Below are 11,309 nucleotides of genomic sequence, written 5' to 3' on the forward strand. Positions count from 1 at the left end.
TTTTCGAATGTAAAAAGGTTGCGACCATGGCTGACAAGAGAAGTCAAAGCCAAAGTAAAAGCAAAGGAGAGGGCATTCAAGGAAGCAAAAATTAGGGGAAGACAGAGGATTGGGAAGTTTTTAGAAGCTTACAAAAGGAAACTAAGAAGGCCATTAAGGGGGAAAAGATGAAGTATAAAAGGAAGCTAGCAAATAATATCAAAGAAGATACAAAAAACTTTTTCAAGTGTATAAAGAATAAAAAAACGGGTGAGAGTGGATATAGGACCGATAGAAAGTGATGCTGGAGAAATTGTAATGGGAGATAAGGAGATGGCTGAGGAACTGAACGAGTACTTGCATCAGTCCTCACTGAGGAAGATATCAGCAGTATACCGGACACTCAAGGGTGTCAGGGAAGAGAAGTGTGCGCAGTCACAATTACGACAGAGAAAGTACTCAGGAAGCTGAATAGTCTAAGGGTAGATAAATCTCTAGGACCAGATGGAATGCACCCTTGTGTTTTGAAGGAAGTAGCTGTGGAGATCGCATTAACAATGATCTTTCAAAAGTCAATAGATTCTGGCATGGTTCCGGAGGAGTGGAAGATTGCAAATGCCACTCTGGTATTTTAGAAGGGGGCAAGGAAGCAAAAAGTGAATTATAGACCTGTTAGCTTGAGAAATGGTTGGGAAGTTGTTGGAGTCAATTGTCAAGGATGAGGTTACGGAGTACCTGGAGGCATATGACAAGATAGGCCAAACTCAGCATGGTTTCCTTGAAGGAAAATCCTGCCTGACAAACCCATTGAAAGTTTTTGAGGTAATTACAAGTAGGCCAAGCAAGGGAGATGCAGTGGATGTTGTGTATTTAGATTTACAGAAGGCCTTTAACAAGGTGCCACACATGAGGTTGCTAAACAAGATAAGAGCCCATGGAATTACAGGAAAGTTATAAACGTAGATACAGCATTGGCTGATTCGCAGGAAACAGAGAGTGGGAATAAAGGATCCCATTCTGGTTGTCTGCCAGTTACCAGTGGTGTTCCACAGGGGTCCATGTTGGGGCCGCTTCTTTTTACGTTGTATATCAATGATTTGGATTATGGAATAGATGGCTTTGTGGCTAAGTTTGCTGATGATACAAAGATAAGTGGAGGGGACGGTAGTGCTGAGGAAACAGAGAGTCTGCAATGAGACTTGGATAGATTGGGAGAATGGTCAAAGAAGTGGCAAATGAAATACAATGTTGAAAAATGTATGGTCATGCACTTTGGTAGAAGAAATAAACGGGCAGACTATTATTTAAATGGAGAGAGAATTCAAAGTTCTGAGATGCAACAGGACTTGGGAGTTCTCGTGCAGGATACCCTTAAGGTTAACCTCCAGGTTGAGTCGGTGGTGAAGAAGGCGAATGCAATGTTGGCATTCATTTCTAGAGGAATAGAGTATAGGAGCAGGGATGTGATGTTGAGGCTCTATAAGGCACTGGTAAGACCTCACTTGGAATACTGTGTGCAGTTTTGGGCTCCTTATTTAAGAAAGGATGTTCTGACATTGGAGAGGGTTCAGAGAAGATTCGCTAGAATGCTTCCGGGAATGAAAGGGTTAACATATGAGGACCATTTGACCGCTCTCGGATTGTACTCCGTGGTGTTTAGAAGAATGAGGGGGAACCTCACAGAAACATGTTGAATGTTAAAAGGCATGGACAGAGTGGATGTGGCAAAGTTGTTTCCCATGGTGGGGGAGTTTTGTACGAGAGAGCATGACTTAAGGATTAAAGGGCGCCCATTCAGAACGGAGATGCGAAGTAATCTTTTTAGCCAGAGTGTGGTGAATCTGTGAATTTCTTGCGGCAGTGGAGGCCAGGTCATTGGGTGTATTTAAGGCAGAGATTGATACGTATGTGAGTAGCCAGGGCATCAAAGGTCATGGTGAGACAGTGGGGGAGTGGGACTGAATGGGAGAATGGATCAGCTCATGATAAAATGGTGGAGCAGATTCGAAGGGCCGAATGGCCGGCTTCTGCTGCTTTGTCTTATGGTCTTATTTGAATGCACCAGTATACGGAATAAGGATCTTGTAGCACAGGTAGAGTTTGGCAGGTACAAACTTAGGGAGGTACGACTTTGGTCAAAGGAATAAAGACATAGACAATTCTGTAAAGAGGGCGAAATTCAAAAATCAGAGTTGCAAAGGGACATGGGTGTCCTTGTGCAGGATTCCCTGAAGGTTAACTTGCAGTTTGTGTCAGTGATAAGATTGGCAAACTCAATGTTTGCTTTCATTTCAAGAGGATTAGAATACACGAGCAAGGATGTAATGCTGAGGTTTTATAAGTCATTGGTCAGACCACACTTGGAGTATTGTGAGCAGTTTTGGGTCCCTTCTATCGGAAAACGTGCTGGCATTGGAGGGGATCCAGAAGATTCACAAGAATGATTCCGGAAATGAAAGAGTTAACATATGAGGAGTGTTTGTTGGTTCCGGGCCTGTACTCACTGGAGTTTAGAAGAATGGTTGATTTATTATCCCTCTCAACCCTATTCTCCCGCCTCCTTCCCCATAACATTGGAGACACTGACTAATCAAGAAGTTTAAAAATCAAACAGGAGAAAATCTGCAGATGCTGGTAATCCAAGCTACACAGGTCCTGATGAAGGGTCTTGCCAGATCTCTCTGACACCTGTCTGGAGAGAGTTGATTTTGGGAGGATGTGGGTGGGTCGAGAACGGTAAGCACAACCTCCGACTATAGGGATGTCCATTTAGGACAGAGATGAGGAGGAATTCCTTTATCCACAGGATAGAGAATCTGCCACAGGCAGCTGTGGATGCCAAATAATTGAGTATATTTAAAGCGGAGTAACACACACAAATTGTTGGGGGAACAGCAGGCCGGGAAGTTTGTATGGAAAAGTGTAATCAGTCGACAGTTCAGACTGAAACACTTCATCAGGACCTGTGTTGCTTAAGGGTTCCTGCAAATTCATCCCCTGTCCTAATGAGGGGCTGCGGGGGATGGGGTTGTGGGAAAGGGGACAAAGTCATCCTCATCTGCCATCTTTGCCCCCTCTAGCTTCTCATTACGTCTACACACACAGTTCACCCACAGGCTTCCCACCCCTCCCCTCCTGGTTCAATCTGCAATTCACCTCTCCCCTACTGGTTCCCATTATCACCTCCTTTACTGTCTCAAACCATCACACTTCCCGACTTCACACTCACAAATGAATGTGAACATTGAATGATGGGCCTGTTCCTGTGCTGTACTGCTCTATGTTCTCTGTTCCCAGTTTTGTAGAATGAGAGGAGATCTCATGGATCTTTCACAAAATTCTTTCAGGGGTCAACAGGCAGGAGTGAGGGAGGATGGTTCCCCTTTCAAGTGGAAAACCATTGGGGAGACATTAGTTGTCCATCCGCTTTCGTCGCATCAATAGACAATAGGTGCAGGAGTAGGCCGTTCGGCCTTTCTAGCCAGCACCACCATTCACTGTGATCATCGCTGATCATACACAATCAGTACCCCGTTCCTGCCCTCTCCCCACATCCCTTGACCTCGCTATCTATTAGAGTTCTATCTAACACTCTCTTGAATGCATCCAGAGACTTTGCCTCCACTGCCTTCTGGGGCAGAGCATTCCACATATCCACCACTCTCTGGGTGAAAAAGTTTTTCCGCATCTCTTTTCTAAATGGCCTACCCTTTATTCTTAAACTGTGGCCTCTAGTTCTGGACTCACCCATCAGCGGGAACATGCTTCCTGCCTCCAGCGTGTCCAATCCCTTAATAATCTTATCTGTTCCATTCAGATCCCCTCTCATCCTTCTAAATTCCAGTGTATACAAGCACAGTCGCTCCAATATTTCAACATATGACAGTCCCGCCATTCCGGGAATTAACCTTCTGAACCTACGCTGCGCTCCCTCAATAGCAAGAATGTCCTTCCTCAAATCTGGAGTGGTCTCACCAGGGCCCTGTACAGCTGCAGAAGGACCTCGACCTCGACCGCGGGAAACCACGGGAAAGGTTCGTGTCGGCCACCCGACCGCACCTGAGGCCTCGCGGCCTTTCCATCGGTCCCCGGGGCCGCGCTGCCCGAGTCTCCCCCCGATCCCCGGGGCCGCACTGCCCGAGTCTCCCCCCGATCCCCGGGGCCGCGCCGCCCGTCACCCCCGATCCCCGGGGCCGCGCTGCCCGAGTCTCCCCCCGATCCCCGGGGACACTCAAATTCTCTGCTTCTCCCCCCAGTCTCTGTCACCCTGGATGTGCAAACTGCGGGTCCGTATCTCGAGGTGTCTGAGGATCGGAAGAGTGTGAGACGGACCGAGACCTGGAGGAATCTCCTTGACACCGGGAAGAGATTCACACACTGGGCTTCTGTGCTGGGAGCAGAGGGATTCACATTGGGGAGACATTACTGGGAGGTGGAGGTGACGGGGAATCGGGACTGGTTTCTGGGAGTCGCCGCAGAGTCTATGGAGAGGAAGAGAGGGGTCAGTCTGAGTCCGGAGACCGGATTCTGGGTCATCAGGCGGTATTATGACGTGTTAAATCGGGATTGTGACGTGTTCGGTGGTCCCCCCTGGCCCGTGTCCCGTCTTGCTGCCGGTCCCATCCCCGGGAGGGTGGGAGTTTATCTCAGTTACGAGTCCGGGACAGTTTCATTTTACAACGCGGAGACCAAGTCCCATCTCCACACCTTCACTGGAATAAATTCACGGGGAAACTTTATCCTTTCTTTGCGAACTGGGATGAAAACCAGTGGCTGAGAATCTGCTCCGGTTCTGCTCCGGGTCTGTAAACGGGTCGGGTCCCGGGACCGGCGTCAGGAGTAAAGTCCCTGTAAATATAAATGTGCGGAGAGTGCAGCTAAATACGTGGCTAAGGAGATGGTGCAGGAGGGGAGGGCTTCATGTTTCTGGACAATTGGGCTTTGTTCCCGGGAAGGTGGGGCCTGTTCCGACGGGACGGTTTGCCCCTGAACTGGAGGGGGACTAACATTCCTGTGGGTAGATTTGCCAGTGCTGCTCCGGGGGGGGGGGGGGGGCGGGGGGTGGCAGTGGTTAAACTCGATTTGCAGAGGAAGGGGAACATTAGGTTGTAAATTAATTTTAAGAACTTTAGCAATTGTAGAAAATAATGATTTCCAAAAAGATTTTAATGTAGAACATGACCAGAATATATGTGAAAAAGTGGCTACTTCAGTTTTACACCTATCGTAATAATTGTCTATGTTAGGAAATATTTTGAATAGTCTCTCCTTTGTTAAATAGTAACAGTGAACAATTTTAAATTGAATTAAACAGTGATTGGCACATATCGAAGAAGAATTGACCATCTTCATTAACAAACGTCATATTAAGTTCTCTCTCCCAATCTTGTTTAATTTTTAGTGATTAAGGGGATCTGTTTTCTTTTTGCAGATTTATTTTGTGATGGTCGATTGATGACTTCTGAAGGGTTAATTAGCAAATAGTCTCTCTCTCATACACACTTTCTGCAATATCTTCAGGTTAGACATTTTTTACAAAAATAATTAAGTTTCCATATATGCAAGAATCTGATTTGTTGGATACTATTTTGAATAATAATCCTTCAGTAAGAGGTTCCATTGGTAGAATTTATAATTTATTTTTAATACATTAATACAACAAGATTAATACAACCACCTATGGTTTATTTCAGACGTGATAGAGGGGGAGGGATGAAAGGGGGAGGAGTGGCATTACTAGTCAGGGAAAATATCACAGCTGTGCAGGACAGGACAGACCGGAGGGCTTGTCTAGAGAGACCATATTGGTGGTGCTGAGGGACGGGAAAAGTGTGACCACACTAATAGGGGTGTATTATAGACCGCCCAATAGTCAGAGAGAATTGGAGGAGCAAATCTGTATAAAGATAGTAGACCGGTGTAAGAAACAGGAAGTTGTAATAGTAGGGGATTTTAACTTTCCACATATTGACTGGGACTCCCAAACTGTAAAAGGGCTAGATGACTTGGAGTTTGTCAAATGTTTTTAGGAAAGTTTTCTAAATCAATATATGGAGGTAACTACGAGAGAGGATGCAATACTTGATCTCCTGTTAGGGAAACCAGACAGTCAGGTGACCGAAGTATGTGTAGGCGAACATTTTGGGTCCAGTGGCCATAATGTCATTAGTTTCAAGTTAATTATGGATAAGGATAGGTCTGGTCCTCGAGTTGAGTTTCTAAATTGGAGAAAGGCCAATATTGTGGAAATGAAAAAGGATCTAGGAAGAGTGGATTGGGATAAGACTTTTTTTTTCCTGGCAAGAATGTGTTCAGTAGGTGGAAGGCCTTCAGAAGCTAAATCTTGAGAGTGCAGTGATTGCATTTTCCTGCCAGGATTAAAGGCAAAGTTAACAGGCATAGGGAATCTTGGGTTTCAGGGGATATTGGTGATCTGGTTAAGAAAAAGGGAGAAGTGTATAGCAGATATAGAAACATAGAAAAATAAGTGCAGGAGTAGGCCATTTGGCCCTTTGAGCCTGCACCGCCATTCTGTATGATCATGGCTGATCATCCAACTCAGAACCCTGTACCTGCTTTCTCTCCATACCCCCTGATCCCTTTAGCCACAAGGGCCATATCTAACTTCCTCTTAAATATAGCCAATGAACCAGCCTCAACTGTTTCCTGTGGCAGATAAATTCCAGTGAGTATAAGCCTAGTCGATCCAGTCTTTCTTCATATGAAAGTCCTGCCATCCCAGGAATCAATCTGGTGAACCTTCTTTGTACTCCCGCTATGGCAAGAATGTCTTTCCTCAGATTAGGGGACCAAAACTGCACACAATATTCTAGGTGCCGTCTCACCAAGGCTTTGTACCACTGCAGTAGAGCCTCCCTGCTCCTGTACTCAAATCCTTTTGCTATGAATGCTAACATACCATTTGCCTTTTTCACCGCCTGCTGTACCTGCATGCCTACCTTCAATGACTGGTGTACAATGACACCCAGGTCTCGTTGCACCTCCCGATTTCCTAATTGGTCACCGTTCAGATAATCTGTTTTCCTGTATAGGCAGCAAAGAACAAATGAGTTACTTGAAGAGAATAGAAAATGTAAGAAAATACTAAAGAAGGAAATCAGGAAGGATAAAAGACATGAGGTGGCTTTGGCAGATAATGTGAAGGTAAACCTGAAGGGTTTCTACAAGTATATTAAGAGTAAAAGGACAGTAAGGGGCAAAATTGGTCCCCTAGAAGATCAGAGTGGTCGTCTATGTGTGGGAGCCTTACGAGATGGGGGAGATCTTAAACAGTTTTTTGTAACAGTATTTACTCAGGAAACTGGCACAGTGTATGTGGAAGGAAAGGAAACAAGCAGTAGTGTCATGGAACATTTGTAGATTAAAGAGGAGGAGGTGCTTGCTGCCTTACAGCGAATAAAGGTAGATAAATCCCCCGGGCCTGACTTGATATTTCCTCGGACCTTGAGAGAGACTAGAGTAGAAATTGCAGGGGCCTGGCAGAAATATTTAAAATGTCCTCAGCCACGGGTGCGGTGCCGGAGGATTGGAGGGTAGCTCTTGTTATTCCACTATTTAAAAAAAGACTCGAAATTGGCTGTGTGGGAGAAGACAGAGAGTGGTAGTAGATGATTGCTTCTCAGACTGGAGGCCTGTGACTAGTGGTGTGCCTCAGGGATCTGTGCTGGGACCATTGTTGCTTGTTGTCGATATCAATGATATAGATGTGTGTGGTCAATTGGATCAGCAATTTTGCTGATGACACCAAGATTGGAGGCGTGGAGAGCGAGGAAGGCTTTCAAAGCTTACAGAGGGATCCGGACCAACTGGAAAAATGGGCCAAAGAATGGCAGATGGAATTTAATGCAGACAAGCGTGAGGTGTTGCATTTTGGAAGGGCAAATCAAGGTAGGACATACACAGTAAATGGTAGGGCACTGAGGAGTGCAGAGAAACAAAGGGATCTGGGAGTTCAGGTACATCATTCCCTGAAAGTGGCGTCACAGGTAGACAGGGTTGTAAAGAAGGCTTTTGGTATCCTGGCATTCATAAATCAAAGTACTGAGTACAGGAGTTGGGATGTTATGCTGAGGTTGTATAAGGCATTGGTGAGGAAATATTTGGAGTATTATTTGCAGTTCTGGTCACCTAACTATAGGAAGGATATCAGTAAGATTGAAAGAGTGCAGAGATTTACTAGGATGTTGCCAGGTCTTCAGGAGCTAAGTTACAGGGAAAGATTGAACAGGTTAGGATTTTATACCTTGGAGCGTAGAAGAATGAGAGGAGATTTGATAGAGGTTTACAAAATTATGAGCGGTATAGACAGAGTAAGTACAAATAAGCTCTTACGTGTTAAATTAGAGATAAATACGAGAGGACATAGCTTTTGGGTGAAACGGGCAAGGTTTGGGGGAATATTAGAGAGAACTTCTTCACTCAGAGAGTGGTGGGAGTGTGGAACGAGCTGCTATCTGACGTGGTAAATGCGGGCTCACTTTTAAATTTTAAGAATAAATTGGATGGATACGTGGATGGGAGAGGACTGGCGGATAATGGACTGAGTGCAGGTCAATGTGACTAGCGGAATAAAGTTTCCGCACAGAGTAGAAAGGCCGAATGGCCCTTTTTTTTCTTGCTGCTGTGTTCTATGTTTCTATGGAAGTAGGTACAGAGGAGATGTCGGGGGTAAGTTTTTTACGCAGGGAGTGGTGAGTCCGTGGGCTGCAGGTGACGGTGGTGGAGGTGGACACGGTAGATTCTTTTAAGAAACTCCTCGATGGCTGCATGGAGTTCAGAAAATAGAGGGTTATGGGAAATCCTGGGTAGTTCTAAGGTAGGGACATGTTCGGCACAGCTTTGCGGCCGAACGGCCTGTATTGTACTGTATATTTTCTATGTTTCTAAGATTTTAGGTGTGGTGTTCCAGTAACTGAATTACAGGCACTGATACAGAAACAACTTACCAACCATTTATCAGGACACACAGCAGAATTTGTTGCCGTCATTCTCGGCTTACAGTGGGTGGCAGAAATTTGTCCATATACAGATGTACCGTAATTCCGAGTTGTGTAAGTTTTCTCAGTATGAAACTGTTGATCACAAACTATTTCAAAGTGAAACAAACAAGATTGAAAGAAACGGCAAGTCCTTGGGGGTTAACGGTTTTCATCTCAAAATCGTTCCTGAGTTACGGATGTGACTTCAATTTAATTCATCGTACCTTGTTTCATGACTTACAATCTATCGGGTTTGGGGGTAATTAGCATTCATTTGAAGAGTAACAAGTAGATAGGGTTTTATGTATCAGTTCTGTACCCCACACCGCAGTCCAGATGGTGGCGGGAATGCCTCTAAGTTGATTTTCAATTGCCATTCACCCAAAGCACGCCGTATTTCTTCACATTAGCCAATCCTATAAAGGGAAAAATGCAGGCTTGTGTGTTTGACCTTCGATTAGCCAAACAGCATTGGACTGTCCCTCCGGGCAATTCGAACTGTGAGGTTTGTAGGCGCGAAATGGAATAGATGCATAAATGCACAGACCAATGTGTGTGCGTCATCTGACTGAGATCTGGAGAGCCCATGAGTGGCTTGGACTGTGCTTTAGGCCAACCACCTCCCACCCCCCCCCCCCCCACCGAACACACACATGCACACACACCACACACACACACACACACACACACACACACACACACACACACACACACACACACACACACACACACACACACACACACACACACACACACACACACACACACACACACACACACACACACTATCCGAATGTTCCGTAGCTGCCGGTCGATGGGACAATCCGCCCGGATATAACAATTCGGAGATCAGGCGGTGAATGTGCGGAACTAGCGTCGTGACCAGAACAGTGCAGCTGACACTGGCTTGTACTCAGGTCGCAGCTTTCTGAATTAAATGAAACACCGAGGTGACCGGATATTTCACCGCGCTGATCACCTGCTCCCTGAATTTCGACTGAGTCACCGCGTAAATAAATGTGTTCGTGCAGCAGCTGAAATTCCTCAGCAAAAACCCGACGTAGATGAAGATCAATTCAGAATCATTGAAATCAGATCCTTTTCCTGAGACCTGATAATATATGAAATTTACAACCATTGTCATCCACAGGAGGATTGAAGCTGCCGGAGAGGGTGAAGAGTAAAACCACAGACCTCCTCCTGCTCTCCATCTCCGGGTCACTGCGGTTCTCCCCCTTGCTCTGACCCTTCAGCCCCTTACGGACCCGACTGGCCACTAAAATGTGTCTGACTGTCAGAGCGTTAAGCAGCAGGATCCCAGCGAAAGGGAGGAACGGAGTTAAAACAGTATCCAGCAGTCATATGCTACACGTCTGGGGTCAGTGAAGACATTGTCCCTGAGATCACAGAACCACGTTACATTGTCGATGATCATCCTGGGTTCCCATGTGAAGTATCGGGGAACGCTTTCCAAACAGAACAGTACACTGGTTGTTGTTAGAACCACAGCCGCAGTTTTCCCGGTGCAATATTTTGTTTTCAGCTTCTGGCAGCAAATGGCGACAAACCGATCAAAGGTGAAAGTGACGGTGAACCAGACAGAACAGTGTGTGGCTGTGAACCTCAGTATATCGATAAGACTGCACACGGGGGTGATGTCCAGAAAACTCAACGGGAAGTAATAGAATCTGAATTGATATAAAATGACTTCGGTGACAATGGTCAGTAGATCGGCCGCTGCCATGGCCACCAGGTAGCGAGTGGTGCAGATAGACAGGCCGCACTTCCCCGAGACAGGATCACAATCGCACTACATCACTGGAGAGAGAGAGAGAGAACAGACAGTGGGCATTACTGAACGCATTCTCCGAAATTAACACGGGAGCAGGTTTCAGCTAAAGATCAGTAGTGAGAGTTGCACGCTAGAGCCTGTGTGAGCGGCTATTGATCTAACATCAGACACGGGTCTCACTGTCTCTGCCCTGACTCTTTCAGAGTGCGCTAAGACAATGTGCGGGGCAAACATTTGCGATAAAAACGATGTACATGAACCAACAACGATAGGAGCTGATCCCGATTCCAGTCACTGATGGGGCTGGTTTCACTGAATTAACCGTGACTGACCCGGCCTCTGGAAACTCAGCATCTGAAGGGTCCTGGAAGGGATACAGAGGGGAGCAACACACACAGAATACTGGAAGATTTCAGCAGGCCAGGCTGCATACATGGAACTGAACAAACTCACGTTTCAGCCGAGACCCTTCTTCAGGACGAAATGGCGCCTCATTTCCTGAAGGGTCTCAGGGAAAAGCAACAAGAACGTGATGTGAC

Source organism: Hemitrygon akajei, unplaced genomic scaffold (genome assembly GCF_048418815.1).
Source record: "Hemitrygon akajei unplaced genomic scaffold, sHemAka1.3 Scf000038, whole genome shotgun sequence".
Lineage (NCBI taxonomy): Eukaryota > Metazoa > Chordata > Chondrichthyes > Myliobatiformes > Dasyatidae > Hemitrygon > Hemitrygon akajei.